At 42.9% G+C, this 17535-nt stretch overlaps 1 protein-coding gene across 1 annotated transcript in view; it reads right to left on the reverse strand.

Annotated features, from left to right (window-relative positions):
- The window catches only part of ALG9 (ALG9 alpha-1,2-mannosyltransferase), a 682403-nt gene that overhangs the window by 654898 nt on the left and 9970 nt on the right, over positions 1-17535 (reverse strand). The gene's annotated exons all lie outside the window — the stretch shown is intronic.

Genomic DNA, 17535 nt, shown 5'->3' on the forward strand with positions numbered 1-17535 from the left:
CATTAAAATAGAACAGTATTCTACTTCTGGAAAAAAAATCATTCTATGCGCACACTTTTGCGCTTTATACTATTGACCTTTGAGGATGCAAGGCACCTGTACAATTCTCTAGGTTTCCACCTACCTAAGACTTTCTCTCTAGATAGAGTACGTAAGTGTTTGAGAGATCCAACAATCTGACATTGGTATGATCTGAACAATAATTAAAAAGAGTTGGAGAGCATGAGACCTCAACATAGCAATTTGAATAACTTGAAAAGGTTTTATACAGTTGCTCATAACTACCAGCGCCCATACTCAACCAGCAGACCAAGGGATTATAATCCCCACGGTCCCTTGAGGCGGTGTGGCACCGCCCTGAAATTACACGTACCAAATCAAACAACGAGGTTAATATGAAGACGCGCTCATCTGACTACCTGTACCTGCAACTGGATGAGGACCTCTTTTAGGTAGAACGGCACGATGGGCCTCTTGACGACGTGAGAACGGAGGGGACACAGGCGTTGTGAGACATGCTGGGTTCGAGCCGTTGTCCTCTCGCTCCATCGCATAGTTGTTTTTAGAAACACCAAAGGCTACCAGCATTAAAGATGAAAACTTGGTTACCTCTAGTAATTTTAATCTTATCTGGATCCCTGGTTTGTCCAAAAAATTCCTTATCTAAGAACGCCCTCCATCAGATTCACCTGGAGATCAAGTCTGCCCTGGTGCTATTACCCTACCAGGGTGGGGAGAGGTGGCCTATGATGAAGCATGTCACATTACGTGGATGAGGCCTCCTCTCCTAATGGATTAGTCTATCTTCATATACCTCCTACTGAATAAGGACCTCTGTTAAAACCCTACAAGGGAAGCAGTGAATAGATAACACTGACGGAAAAGAATTCACTAAGTTACATAATTCTATTGTATTTTGATTCATGTTTTGGCAACAACGTCAATAGGCTCAGGTTGTTTTGGAGATTAAAAAACCCTGAGGGATTTCTTAAGGCTCTTCAGTCATTTTGAACTCAGTCTAAAATATAGGGCCAATGTAGATTTCCTGGTTACCAGTTTATCACAATTTGTCAGAGAATTAAAGCATCCCTATTAAAGACTGTGCAGAGTAAAAAACATTATACTACCAAATGGTTTGATGCATCTTGGTCGCTCGGTAGGAGGCACCTATGGGTAGGGTGACAAACTACCATGGGTGCAAATTCAAGACAGTGAGTGAAAAATTCAGCACCAAGGGTCAAAATTCAGGACAAAAATTCAGGACAGAAGGTCAAAATTCAGGACAATATTTTGGGACAAAAGGTACATTTTACAGGCATATCAGAGGAAGTTGCGCAATAGTATAAAAGTAAGTAAAGAGACAACCACAGCAAGGGGCTATAGGTCAACCCACTTTATAACTGCGCTCTTCAGTGTGAGCGATGGCACAAAGTCACAGCCACTGTTCATATTTGCATAAAAATAGTTATTTTATCTAAAACGGCAAAGTAGGTTAAAAGAGTACTTTTTAAATTATATTCTTTTTTATTAATTTGAAATACGGGCTAGGTATATTTTATGCACTTCTTTTTAAAGTTTATGGTCTGTGTGTCTCCTAAAGCTCATGCATTCCTGCTGTGGTGCCCTAGGCCGATCAGGCACAGTCACACTACATGCTGTAACTGCAATATGGCCCCTTGTCATTCTGTATGAGAGAATTGGCCGCAGACAGAATGACAATGGGGCTAATTTACAAGTCTGTGAGGGCCGGGAGGAGCTGTTGAAGCCTCTTCACTTGAAAGAAATGCGAGCTGGCTCCCAACAGTGACTGCCCTAAAACCTGTGAGACGTTTCACAGGGGGCATCACAGATTCCTGCAAACCTCAGAATTACAGACAAAAGGCTTCGTAAAAAGAATTATAATGGACAATGGACTAGACACGGAAATAACAGACGGTAGGTGAAATTTACGGACGGTTGGACACCCTACCTATGGGCAGTCCTGAAATACATACAGAGCGATACTAGCCTAATTGCTGCATGTCATACTTCCTATAAGGCAGCAATCAAACTTAGAAAGAAGGACCTCAAAAAACAAAACTGGGATCAAATGTTGGCAGCATGTGAAAATAGGAACATCAACATTTTTTAAACACAGTGAGAGCTCTATGAGCAAGTGGTGAGATGAAGATTAAAAAACGTAAGCGCTCACATTGCATCTGATTCATGGGTTTCTCACATCTCTGGTGAATATATATGAATATCCCTCCAAAGGATTACAGAAATGTTAAGTTGGGCTCAGATTTCACTCGTACAAAACCATGGAAATTCAGATGTTATAGTTACCTGAGCTAACTATAACTTATGCCCGGCAATGCAATGCGTATGACCCTCATATATTACATCACTCACAACATGATTAGTGAGATCACAGATGACATTATTGATGACATCTTAAATGACATCATCCACAGAACCACTCACACACCCACTCAGACCCCTATACAACCTCTCATATACCCACTCGCAAACACCCACTCACATACCCATTCACAGAACCACAGGTATGTATATATTTGTACAGGAATCCTGTCACAATAACAGTAATATTATCTGTGTCAAAGATTCTTCACGTCATTCATTTTTTATTGAGCTGGGGAAGGTTTCTCTAGCCTTGCGTGAATGCCATTTTCGAGCCTTGCGTGAAAGCGCCTGGGCCGGATGGGGTTCAGATGGATAGTTTCAAGTGTTATAATGGCTTGTGGGTCCCTTTGTTCAATATAGTTTTTAACCCCTTGGGCGAGGCCGCGATTCTGCGCCTGTGCGGCGCTTTTAATGAGTGGGCGGGTTCATGGCGGCCCCCAGCCGTCATCAGCACACGCCCACCGCGGTGCATGACGGACGGGGGCCGTCATCAGGATAGAAGGGATTAATAAGATAACTGGGAATCTTATTCCAAAATCATGGTTTTCCCCCACCAATGTGCTCATACTTAAAGAAGAAATAGTTTACAATCAGGGTGTTACTGACCTCTCTTTTTTATTGACGCCACCATCAAGATTCTGGGTAGAGTTATTTTTAATAGGATCAGAGCTTGGATGAAGAATAAATACATAATCAACCCTTGCCAGTATGGGTTCCGTGAAGGCCTAGGTATTATGGAGCAATCCCTGAACCTCCACTTGATCCTGGGTAAATAAGTTGCAGCTAAGGGTTGCCACTTGTACCTGGCCTTCATGGACCTTTCTTGTGGTTTCAATCGGGTTTACTGATCTAAACTCTGGAAAATCGTTTTGGATCTTGTTTAAGATATCCCTTTGGGGCACTTTCTTGTGGAACTACATGGAAATTAGGGGCTAGGGTGCCCTATGGACCTGAAGGTGAATACTCGCCAGCCTTCAAGTTGTAGCGAGGAGTCCATCATTGTTGTGTCATGGCACCCACTCTGTTCCCTCTTTATATTAATAATTTGAAAAAACACATGATTTTGAGGTGCTCCTAATTAACTTTATGCTGATTCATGCTGTACTCGATATGGATGTTGAAGTCTTAAAGACGTGCTCTCCGGGTAGCTTGGAATCACTGATCCTCTTCATTTCAATTTTTATGATTGAGTAAGATTTAGAAACTAATTTTTTGAAATTGCAAATCATGATTTGTGGGCCACGCAATTCCACTCTGAGAACTTACAGTATTAACGGTCACAAATTATAGTGGTATATATCTTTCCCCATTTGGGGATAATTTTTGATTACTCATATTCTTGGAACAGAAACCTTTAAATACGGAATATATATATATATATATATATATATATATATATATATATATATATATATATATATATATATATATATATATATATATATACACATATATATATATACACATACACACACACAAACACAGTCTGTGGGCGCTCTATTCAACATCTCTTTGTAGATCGAAAGTAAGTCACTTGCCCCTATGTTAGAAATGTATAAAAGACAGGGTGTGCCTATGTTTGTATATGGGGCTGGGGTCTGGTCATATGCAAATACCAACATCTTGCAAACTGAGGTGAATTGAGGACTTTGTCTTCTTTTGTGCCTTCCTCCTCCCTGCCCCGGCTAAGTGTATCACGAGGAATTGGACAACCTGTTTTTGGAGGGCTCTAGTAAATTAGCACCCATACCCTTTGGCTCATGGTATGGCTAAATCCTCAAGCAAATATTAACTGCCTAATCATACAGAATGTTTAGATTGCGATAAGGGCATTAATACACCTTGGCTCTCATATGTCAAAGGAGTTTTTGAAGATCTGGGGTTGCCTCACCTTTTTCATAAACTTATCTGTCATTAGTAATACTGACAGATTTAAGGTTACATTTTTTGTTTATGGATAAAAGGCAAACTAAAAGGGAGCAGAATGTACGGAAGAAATGTTCAATAAGAGAATAAACACTGCTCCAATGTTTTCTGGCCTGGATTCCTACTTACTAAAAACAACTGGGCATTGGGAAAGAGCTATTCTGGAACCTCTGTCCAAATTTGTTGACCACTTCATACAACCCTTGGTCAGGACAACTCCCTCCTTCATCAGGGACACCACAGATGTCCTACGTTTGCTTGAGGGCACTCAACATCCAGAATCAGTAAACCTACTGGTCACGCTGGATGTTTTGACCCTTTATATCAACATCCCGCAAAGGGCAACACTTGAGGTAATTGAAGATGCACTGGCCAGTAGTGAGTGGAATTCGCGGACTCCAGTCTCCTTCATATTGGAATGTGCCACTGATAAAAGATCCAAATCCAGTAATAATGAGAAGAGCAAGTTTATTAGATGCAACCATCAACAGGAAACCAGTTCAACTGAATCACCTGTTCATTGGAATGCTCCACCACAGCTTGTGATGTCATGCACCTTACCAACTCGGCGGCATCCCTTAATCCGCCCACTCGAAGTAACGCCACCATTAGAGTTCTCTATTTAAACACTCGATCTTTAGTAAAACATCAGGCCGATCTCTTTATCCTTCTCTCTAACGAAAAACCTGACGTTCTCCTACTTACTGAAACCTGGCTGACTATGGACTCACTCCCTGACATCTTGGCAGCCCTCCCCCCAGACTATTACATCCTTCGCGCCGATCGGCCAGGAAATCGCCCTGGGGGTGGGGTAGCGGCCATAATCTCCAAACACTTGAATTCCACCTCTATCCCATCTATCTCCCTCCCGGGTGTTGACAATCTCATCTTCAGCTTAAACACGGAAAGTGGGGCCTTAACCTTTCTCCTTCTCTACCGTCCCCCTCAACCGATGCCAACCTTCGCGGCCACTCTGTCTGACCAGTTGATCAACCTCCTCACTTCCCATCCCAGATTCGCCCTCCTCGGCGACCTCAATTATTGGTTCAACGACATCAATGCCGGGACCCACGCCTTGGAGGTCTTCGAGGCCCTCACCAGTTTGAACCTGTCTCAACAAATTCTTTCGCCCACACATATCAAGGGCCGTATCTTAGATCAAATTTGGACCCAAAACGTCTCTTTTTCCCCTCCCTCCGTCTCACCCTGTACTTGGTCTGACCACCATTTAATAGACACCACTCTCATGCTCAGTGGCCACTCCCCCATCCCTCTGATGGCCGGAGGTCTATCCCGCAAATGGAATGCCTATGACGCTGAAGGATTCCTTGCGAATCTGTCAGACACTTGCCCCGTCCCTGGCCCATGCACTAACGTGGATAAACTAGAACATGACATCACTCTTTGGCTACAGTCAGCCAGTGATAAATTCGCCCCTCTCACCAAATTTCCCCCGACCAGACACCAAAACTCCCACAGATGGTTCTCGGATAACCTCAAAAAACTGAAACTAAAGGTACGTCAATCAGAAAGGGCATGGAGACGTAACTACTCCGAACTAACCAGACTACAATACATCTCAGCTCGCCGAGACTATAAAACTGCCATAGTCTCTGCCAAATCCTCCCATTTCTCGGACCGAATTTCTTCCTCAGACAATAAATCCAAAGAAATTTTCAAAATTATGAATGAATTGACATCCGACGACAGAACCCTCCCAGGCCAGACTCCCACCCAAGAAACCTGTGATGCCCTTAACCTTTTTTTTGTCGAAAAAATCAACAAAATCAAGGCATCGATCTCCACTGTCCCCCAGATCATCACTCTGGAAACCCCCCTCAATAACACTCCTATTTTTACTGAATTCCCCCCTATCAACCCTACCTCCCTCGGACAGCTCGCCTCCCGGGTAAAATCAGGTTCCCCGAACGACGGCTGTCCACCCTCGGTCTTGCGTAGAGTATGTCACTCCTTACCTGATTGCATCTTACCTCTCTTGAACAGTTCACTCAGCACAGGCACTGTCCCGAGACCCTTCAAAGAAGCCATCCTTGTCCCGCTATTAAAAAAACCTGGCGCGGACCCAGCGGAACTCTCCAATTACCGCCCCATTTCGCTTCTGCCTTACTTCTCAAAACTCCTTGAAGCACATGTCACCAGCTGCCTCTCCAATTTCATTGAGTCCTCCCGCTATCTGGAGTCTAATCAGGCTGGCTTCAGGCCCTCATTTTCCACTGAAACCGTCATATTGGCTGTCTTCGACATGCTAAGAAGAAATGCCGACTCAGGAATCCCCCAGGCTCTCGTCCTCCTGGATCTCTCGGCCGCGTTCGACACGGTTGACCACAACATCTTGCTCAACCGTGTCGAACAGGCTGGCATCCAGGACCCCGCCCTCGGCTGGATCCGGTCTTTCTTGTCTAACAGATCCCAAGCCGTCCGCCTAGGGCCCTGCACAGCCCCCAAGACCCCCACAACCTGCGGAGTCCCTCAGGGCTCCTCCTTATCACCCCTCCTGTTCAACTTGTACCTCCGTCCCCTACTCCATTCACTCCGCAAGTGGGACATTACAGTCTTTAACTATGCGGATGACTTGCAGATCATTTTCCCACTCAACTCCCCCAATGCAATAGACAATTTTTACTCCGCCATGCTCCACATTCAAGACTGGATGAACTCCAACCAATTGAAGCTAAACCCCGGGAAAACTGAGCTTCTTCTCCCAGGTTCTAGCCCTTCCTCTTGGGGTACCCAGTTCTGGCCTCACGCACTGGGACCCCCGCCGGCCCCCTCCACTTCTGTAAAAAGCCTCGGCGTAATAATTGACGCCGACCTTTCTCTCCGACCTCATATTAGCTCCATGATCTCATCCTGCTCCTTCCAGCTTAGAAAGATCCGGAAGGTCAGTCATCTGCTTCCCACCCCTGCTTTGACTCAGGTCATCATCTCTCTTGTGCTCTCCCGCTTGGATTTTTCCAACAGCATCTATCACGGACTTCCCAAAACTCTCCTTCACCGTCTTCAGGTGATCCAAAACCAGGCAGCCCGGATCATTTTTAAATCCCCAAAATGGCAATCTGCCAGACCTATGATGCACAAACTTCACTGGTTACCAATTGAACAAAGGGTGGCCTTCAAGCTGGGCTGTCTCACATACAAAGCCCTCAATTGCCCCTGCCCTGCCTTCCTGACCTCTCTGATCACCCCCTACTGTCCAAACCGCAACCTCCGCTCTATCCATCTTAAATCTCTTACCACACCCAAAATTAGAACTAACAAATTTGGTGGACGTAGGTTTGCCTTTTTGGCTCCGAAATTCTGGAACTCCCTTCCTTTGAACATCAAATCAAGCAGCTCCCTCCTGCATTTTAGGAAGTTGCTCAAAACTTTTCTCTTTCCCCTTCCCTGCTAACCCTGCACCCAACCTCAGCTCTGGAATCCGATGTCTCATAGCGCCAGGAAACTCATGGTGTCAGTGCGCTCTACAAATTTCATTTAATAATGCACTCCATGTTCCATGGAAATACATCTAATCATAACACATCGCCCTTACATAGTAATTAACAAAACAAAACTAAACTTCTTACATGTTACTATAACAAAAGAAAAATAAAACTACAAAGAAGAAAAGATTATACACATCAATACATGACATCAATACATGACATAGTCTTTGAACTTTCTGGGAAGTTGTTTGCATCTCCCACCTGCAATTCTTGTGTTCAAGTTCAAGTTAGGAGATCTATTTGCAGTATCATTTTTGGTTTCTGTGAACTTAGATAACTTAGACATGTTCCAGGTACAACCATTATCTAAGGTAACAACATTTTTCCTGATGTCAACAATGATGAAAGGACCACAAAAATTGGATACACCTTTGTGACCCAATTTAGGTTTTTTCACCAACACTTGATCACCTAAGTTCCATTTCCTTACTTTCACAGCCATTTTTTTTATCATACCTTTGTTTGCACTTATCTTGATATTTAGACAACATGCCCCTCTGTTTTTAACCATGCTATCATCTCTACCCTTTACTGGAAGCCAAGCAGGGTTAAGTTTAGAATGCGCCACTCTTCCCCTAAGAGCTTCAAAAGGAGACTTTTGCATGATAGCACATGGAACAGTGCGATGTGCCCACGATGTTTCTCTCAACACATTGCTAAACGAAGTTCTAGACTCCAATGCTGATTGAGCACAACTCTTCACGACTCTATTCATCCTTTCTGTAAGACCATTGGCCTGTGGTGAATATAAAGCCGTCTTCTGATGGTCTTTAAGGAATATATCCATCTCATTAGAGGTAAATTGCGCCCCATTATCCGTGACTAAATACTTAGGAATGCCTTCTGACACAAACACATCTTTCATTAACTCTATCACAGTCCTTGAGTTGACCACACCCAAACACTTCGCGACAACCCATTTCAAAGTATAATCTACTAAGAGTAACACAAATCTTTCATGAGAAGGCATCAATTCAAATGGGCCAGCTATATCTAAACCGACTTTGGTCCAAACTGCAACAGGGACTTCAACAGGTGAAAGAGGGGAATGATTAGTGGTGCGAGATTTATCATTAACAGAACAAAGATGACAGTCCTTGACAACAGACTCTACCATTCGGTCCATGTCAGGCCACCAATATGTTTCCCTAACACGTGCTTTGGTGAGACTTCTGCCCAAATGCCCTTCATGAGCCATGTTGACTATCCTACTTCTTAAATCACACGGTGGAACTACTCTGTCACCCCTCATCAAGTTATCCTGCCAAAAAGTAAGATCATCCCTCACTGACCAATAAGATTTTAAATCACAATCAAGATTATTATAATCAGGCAAACCCTTGGAGATAATAGATTTGATCAAAGCAACATTTTTGTCATTCTTGACACACGACAACCATTCTTCTCTAGATACTGATGGCTCAACTATCCAATTCACACTTTTCACCATTTCCAAATCATGCTCAAAATCAATGGGTAAACGCGATAAACAATCTGCAGGTTTGTTATTATGACCTTGGATGTACTGCACAGAAAAGTTAAATTATTGCAAACCCTCACTCCATCTCTTTAATCTGAGAGTCATATGATCATTGTGATGACAAGAGAAAATTTGTACAAGTGGTCGATGGTCTGATTACACAACAAATGGAATCCCCCACAAATAAAATTTAAAGTGGTGAATCGCTTAAAACACAGCCAGAGCTTCTCTCTCAATGCAAGAATAAATGTATTTCTGCTTCTCTAAGAGCTCTGGAAACAAAAGCTACAACAGTTTCTTCACCATTGACTACTTGAGAGAGAACTACCCCAAGCACTTTAAGGCTGGCATCAGTTGTCAAAATGGTTTTCAACTTCGAATCATAATGACCTAGAGTTGGCATTTTTCCAATTTCCACTTTGATAGCCTTAAAGGCTTCCTCACAATCAGTTGACCATATAAAATGTATACTTTTTTTCAAAAGAGCTCTAATTGGCTCAACCACACTCGCAAAACCCTTAACAAATTTTGAGTAAAATTCTGCCATTCCCAAAAATGATTTAACTTGTTCTTTATCCTTTGGCTGTATTCTGCTCCCTGAGATCACATGACCAAGATACGTAACTGACTCAAGCCCAATCCTGCATTTCTCTTTTTTCACAGTGAGACCACTTTCTCCCAATTTATTCAACACAGCTCTCAACATATTTTCATGCTCTAATTTATCTTTCCCATAAATCAAGATGTCATCTTGAAAAAAACATCACGTTCTGTAGGTCACCAAGGATCACCTTCATCACTCTCTGGAAACAGGCTGCCGCTGAGGCCAGCCCAAAAGGCATTCTCAAGAACCGATATGCTCCTATAGGAGTAACAAAAGATGTTAAGGGCCTTGAGTCTTTGTGGAGCGTAATCTGGTGATATGCTGACGAAAGATCTAGCACACTAAAAATCTTGGCACCTTTCAAAACACAAATAGATTCAGAAATGTTAGGAAGTGGCTGGCGATCTACCCAGATCCATTTATTCAAACCGCACAGGTCCACACACATTCTTACAGACTTCCCTCCATCCATGGGTGCCAAAACCACCTCAATCACTCCCAAGTTCAATAATCTTTCAATCTCAAGTTTCAACGGTCCGAGCATCATATTTGGCACTCTACGTACTTAGTGAACACAAAGTCTTGCTGATTTTTTAAGAATAATTCGGTGTTCAAACCCCTTCAAGCAACCAAGTGTGTCTGAAAATACATTAGGATAATCTTCAACATATTTGTTGTAGTCACACACGGTATCAACTGTCGGGGAATGAGTGTCACCAACTAATTCCTCCATTAACAACACCTGATTTCGAGGGTCCTTAGCACCTGGGTTAAGAACTATCCCCATATCATGTTGGTGTCTCCACCCAAGAAGGTTATCTCCTCTCACAGCTATATACACCTTCCCAGTCGTTTCCTTCTCTTTGAATGTGATCTTTGCTACCAAGAATCCAAGAATGTCAATTTTTGACCCTCCATAACTCACAGGAGCAATGTCTGGAGGTGAAAGTGATACATTTTCTAATCCTACAACCTCATCCCAAATTTTATTCCTAATCAGGGTAAATGGAGACCCAGAATCCGCCATTAGTTTAAAAACATTATTATCCACACCAATATCACAAAATGGCATACTGATTTGTTCTGAATCAATAACACCTTCACTCCCTTTTAAATTTGACACAACCACAGTGCGAATAACATCAGAAACTTTCATCACTCACATTTCTTTTCCTAGATGACTTACAGACACAAGCGTAGTGTCCCTTGACACCACAATTGTTACATATACTATCCCTCGCATAACAGTTGGGAAAGCTTGAATAGTGTGAGAACCTTCCACATCTATAACATTTTATTTTCTGATGTGCAGGTGGATGTGGAGAGCGAGCATCTCGTTCTTTTGTTGGGGGAATGTCTCTACTAGTCGAAGGGCGAGTTTGACTGTCAGAAGCACATTTTTGTGAATGAGAGTTTTTTTGCACAGATTTATTTTTACCATTCATAGACACTTTGGCTATGCTTTCGTGAGATTCCTCACCCATATCACTATCCGCTATATGTATCAAGCTATTTAGCATTCGCAAAGGCCGAAATTCTGCGAATTTCGGCCTTTGCGAATGCTAATTAGACAAATGGAATGTATCAAACAAGTTTGATGCAAAATAAGGAATAGCAAAATTTGCTAATCCTTATTTTGCGATTGCACTTAAGGAATTGCAAATTTTGCGATTCCTTAAATGCAATGTATCAAACAAATAATATGCCAAAAATGCCATTAAGGATTAGCAAATTACCACCAACTTCTAGTTGGTGGTAATTTGCGAATTCTTATCAAAAAGCTTTTTTGAAAAAAACCAAAGGTGCCATATGACGCCCATACATGCCCTTAGGGCATGTATGTGCGCCATATGCCCCCAAATGTCTTTTTCAGGGGTGCAGCAGGGTGTTCTTGAGACACCCCTGCACCCTTGGAAAAATCCCTAATTTGCGATCAGCAAATTGCTAATTGCAAATTGCACTTTCATTCCTATGGGCCTCCTGGCCCATGGAAATGAAGGGGTAATTTGCGATTGACAATTTGCTAATCTCAAATTAAGGAATGCTAAGGAATCGCTATTGGAAAGCGATTTTGTACATACATACCGTTTTGCATTTCCTAAATAGCGATTCCTTAAAATTCGCTATTTAGGAAATGCAAAATGGTTTGTTGATACATATAGCGGTATATTCCAACATAAGTACATTGTCTTGGTTTTTTTTCTTGTTGTCATTGGAATTATGACTGCCATCTTCTCAATTTTTCCTTATTTCTTTGACCCAAGAAGATGTGTTTTCCATTCCCTCCACGATTGCAAGTGCTTCAGATAATGTTGGGTTTTTTGATAGAAGTTTTTCTTGAACTCTTGAACTGTTAGTACAACGCACAAGTTGATCTCTCACTAATGATTCTGACAATTCCCCAAAATCGCATGTGCGTGCTAGGGTTTTGAGAGAAGCAATGTATGTACCCACTCGATCAGAAGGACCCTGAACACGTGTAAAAATTCTATGACGTTCAAGAACAACATTGATCCTAGGGCCAAAATAACGTTCTAACATAGTCATGGACATTTCATATACATCCGAAGGTTCTCCATCACCTCCACAAATTGGTATAGGGTCCATACTATCATAGGTGTTCCTGCCTTCAACACCTAAGTTGTGTAGTAATATTGCTTGTTTTCTAAAAGCTGAAAATTTCTCTCCTCCTATGGCCACTAAGTAAGAATCAAATAGATTCCTCCACCTTTTCCACGGTAAAATTGGTTCCCCTTCTTCAGAGAGGAATGGTGGAGGCTGTGACATGCTAGATGCTGTAGCCATTCTATTGGTGAATAGAAGAATATTTGAACTGGTTTTATCTGAAAATGGATTTCGATTGGTTCTATATTAATCAAGTCAAAGTTTGTAATAGTGGTTGTTCTTACTCAACCACTGTATATCTTCAACAGAGGGTGTCAGAATTCTGAACCTGTGGGAGGACTGGTAACCTCCTATTCATGACACAATGGTAGAGATACAAAATCATAACCGTTCCCAAAAAATAAAAACAGCACTCACCATGTTTGCAACAGTCATAGTAAAATGAAGCTTTGTTATCAATTAAAGTAGAACAGAATAAGAAGTGGTGGAAGTCGTCGTTTCTGACAACAACAGTTTGCCGATTGAAAAATAATGCTTCAAAACTGATCTAATATGGCCGTTGCGTCGCTGGACGTCATGCGCTACACAGCGCGATGTCAAACGCTACGCTGCATGATCCGACGTCATGCCAGTGTGGAGAGAACTCGCTCGAGAGACTAAGCGAGACGGAGAAATCATGGCGTCGTTCGAATTGTACACGCGGCAAGTTCAAATGAAAACAGTGCGCGAGTCGAGGCACAAATAGTATTGAGTGACTATGGTGAGTGGTGATACGATCTAATAATCAAAAATAAGATACAAAAGTACATACGTGAAATATCCGGTTTTCTTTGCTACCCCGCCGTCAGCAAAAACGTTTTTGAAGTACAAGTTTCCACTCAGTTAACGCGGTAGCAGAATCAATCCAATTAGGGTGAATAATAAATACGATGTCAATTGTAAGAGTCTACAAAATACAGTTCATGTTGAAATTCACCATGTAATCCATAGGTTTCAAATCCATTCGTGAAGTCACTCGTAGTACATGTTATACAGTCCAAATCCAATTATAATCCAAGAGTGGGTTCACAGGGGAGTTGATGGTTGAAGAGCTTGTCCCCAATCAAGCTTTCCCTCATCTCCAGTGATAAAAGATCCAAATCCAGTAATAATAAGAAGAGCAAGTTTATTAGATGCAACCATCAACAGAAAACCAGTTCAACTGAACCTGTTCATTGGAATGCTCCACCACAGCTTGTGATGTCATGCACTCCATGTTCCATAGAAATACATCTATTGATAACAGCCACTTTAGCGCTAACAGAAAATTACTTTGAATACGACACCCAACTCTACCATCAAAAACAGGGCACATCGATGGGCAGCACGTTTGCGCAGAGCATGGCATGTATGTACATATCAGCGTTCGAGGAAAGAGAGATCTTTATCCCCAGAAGTCCATACATGACAAACGTGCTCATGTGGAAAGATTTATCGATGATATATTAATTCTTTGGAAAGGAGAAAGAACCAAATGCGATAAATTCTGCACATGGATTAACACCTTGAACCCTTTTCTGAGGTTTACCAGCACCATCTCAGAGACAGAGATTACGTTTCTTGCTTTATTGATCAGACTAGAGGGTGATAAGATCTCCACCACCCTCTATCGCAAGCCGACCGATAGGAACAGCCTCTTATTTTTTATTAGGCACCATCCTAGGGCGCTGAGACCGAACCTACCCTTTGGTCAGTTCCTTCGCATCAGAAGGAACTGCAGCACTTTAACGGACTACAAAAAGGAGTCCCTCACACCGAAGAAAGACCTTCTCCATCAGGAGTACCCAAGACAGGTTGTTGACACCGCGTGCAAAAGAGCTCAAAACAATAATCGAGAGAACCTGTTGGAAGACAGAATTCGAAAACCTGATCGGAACATCACATGTGTCACCACATATACTCCTGACTCTAACCGAATAAGGAAAATAATCTTCAAACATTGGAATATCCTTAACACAGGAACACTTAACTTACCCATACCAAGCTTAGGTTTCAAACGTACCAATAACATCAAGGATATGTTAATTCACACAAGACCCAAGAAACAACAGAGCAATTGGCAAAGAACACTGTGGGATCTTCCTCCGGTCATTGGGCATTACCAGTGTGGCTCGTGCTCGGTGTGCCACCTCTTGAAATTCACCAAAGAACTAAGGTTTCCCAATGGGGTTAGTTGGAAAATGACCGCACATACCAATTGTAACACCTCAAACTGTATTTATATCCTAAAGTGCAGGTGTGATTTGCTGTACATTAGCATGACCCCAAGACCGGTGAAAATCCGGATAATGGAACATAGAAGTAACTTCAGGTGCCAGAAGAACACCACCAAAATGACCACCCATTTCAAAGAGGCGCAACACTCGCCAGATTCATTTGAATGAGGGGTACTTGAGACACACCCTGGGATATCCAAAAATGCCCTGTTTCGCATTGAACAATGGTGGGTCCTACAACTAGCAATTGACCGGTCAGGACTCAACGAAAATATCCCTTGGAGTCTTCTGACCTGATCACCATTATAGACTCACCTCATCTATACCTCCAGTGAGACATCCCAGTAGCATATTAACCTCCACGTCTGTCCGCAGAATGCCAAAAGGTATATATCTTATATTAGAGACATCCCCTGGCCTGCACGTCTGATTCACACTAACATAAACCATATCGTACTTGTAGGTTCACACGCGTACAATTTCCATCCAACCCTAGCAGGTGCAGATGCCCACGGGTTATATGTAGCTCCTATCTGACCCAATCCTAAACATATTAGGACATTCCAGGTCGATTTAACATGCCCAGTGGGACATCTGTTTACCTTGCGAGCAACATGACTCTTTGCCATCAGCAGCAATATCATACTCCTTTTCTCTGCAATAAAAAATGTGGCAATCTTGTGGTTACATGAAACGTGGTGCAGTAGACCGCGGTGAATAGGTGTTACCCAAGATGGCGCCCACTATCAGGCTTGCGCTCTAGTTGTTCTTCTGGGCATCAATAGCTGCACCGGAAGTTCCGCCTACCGCCGCTGGCTGTGCGCGGGTACTTCAACGCTAGTACCTGGTGTTTGGGAACACTGCCCGGACCGGCTGCGTGAGGGTAGGACAACCGCCGCCTGCCCTCCTGAGGAACAGGGAGTAACTAGATGCTGTACGACTGAGCACGTGACCCTTGCTCGTACTCTGGCTCCTCTTACGACCGGCATCCTCCCGATCCTATGGGGTGGAGCCCAGTTGATGCTGGGAACCTTGTGGACCATAGTGCACCCCCGTTCCCGGTCAGCATACCACTGATTACACGCCTTTTTACTTTTAACTAGGGTAGGGGCCACGTTCATTAAAATTATCTTGAGTGGACCACCTCCCCTATTTTAATTTACTTCCCTACACACCACTATAGAAAAGGATGATTAGTGGCAAGGCTTTTCATGCACAAAAAGTTTTCAAATATTCCCCTATGTTAGGTGTAATTTACGTATACAGTGTGCTCCAAGGACGGGGACAGCCACTCATCACACCACTATCACCCATACTGATCTAGGGCCCTCACGCGCACTTCACCCACCGGCATATGGAATAAAGATCTCCGCCAAGAAGGCCCCATCTAGGGTGCCGACTGGATATTGCAGCGCCAACCCGATGATGAAGCAAGACACCTAGCTGGCTGGGTGTGTGAGAATCTTTTTCCAACAGGAGAAGGATTTTTCTCCCCACGTCTGTGACTCCACACCAACATATGGAGCCCATAAAAAACCCACTTTCTCCTGCTTTTTACATTAGGAACTGCATACCACTTTTGTAGAGTCATAGGGAAAGGGCACCTTTGACCCGCCTTAGGTTAGGGGTCATATGCTCTTAAATGTGCTTCCCTTTGGATCAATATGGTCGGGCTACTATTGGTATCTGTCCTTGTGCTAGGTTTTCGACTCAATCATTATTGCACTTTGTTTTCTACTGCAGATTTTATAGTATTTATTCAATTTGTTTTTAATATCTTTGTTGAGGTGGCATAATTTCATGTATTGTGAACCTGTCCTGTGCTTTATAGAGCAGTCTGTTAAATGAGGATGAAGATTGCTTTGCTACAGGATCTTTTGTTTTCATTTGTTTTGAAATGACGGAGCTCAATGCCTTTTAAAATTAACAGCCAATTAGGTGTCTATTGTATGTATTTTCACTTTTTTAATATTATTATAATCAAATATTGTCTGTCTGTCTGCGTCACTGGAGTTAGGCCTACAGGCTCACTCATTTAAAAGTCCGCTGCTGTGCGTTTGACTTACCCCTGGCATACATTGGTTTGGTGTATAGTGCTGAGCGGTGCTTGTGTGGTGTACATGTGCTGGATGAATGTGTGCCTGTAAATGGTACAATGCAGGGCTAATGCAGTACTGTGCAGTGTGTGTACTTTATTTGTATGTGCGCTGGGTGTATGTATGCTTATGAGAGGTACAATACATGGAGGATGTAGTTATGTTCACGGTGTGTTTGTTATATGCATGTGCTAGATGTATGCGTGCCTGCAAGTGGTGCAATACATGGCTGCCACTGGGTTCCATTTTGGGAGACCAAGGGCTGCATAGTGAAACATGAGGAAAGGGGATACCAGAATTACCAAATTGCTGAATTGCTGCTTTCTTGTACACTGGGTGGGATACAATTGAGAGAGGGAGAGCCAGACTTCCCCAGTATGCTTCAAAGGTTTCTATTTGATTCAAAGAGAGGGAGCGGTCACAAGGAAGAGGCCTGGGCTGGGCTGGGACTGGTAAGAGATTCATAAAGAGTAGGGCGGAGGATCTGGGATAACCTTTTGATATACATATCACTGCGGCTGACAACCAGGTGTGAACGCCTCATCACTCCCATGGCCTGTGTTGTGTGGCTATCAGCTTTGGAGTCGCTTCTGCTGTGACAGGACCCTGCCTGCTTGCCAAGATCCGCATACCCTTTGAG

The sequence above is a fragment of the Lissotriton helveticus genome, chromosome 3_1 (genome assembly GCF_964261635.1).
Source record: "Lissotriton helveticus chromosome 3_1, aLisHel1.1, whole genome shotgun sequence".
In the NCBI taxonomy this organism is placed as follows: Eukaryota; Metazoa; Chordata; class Amphibia; order Caudata; family Salamandridae; genus Lissotriton; species Lissotriton helveticus.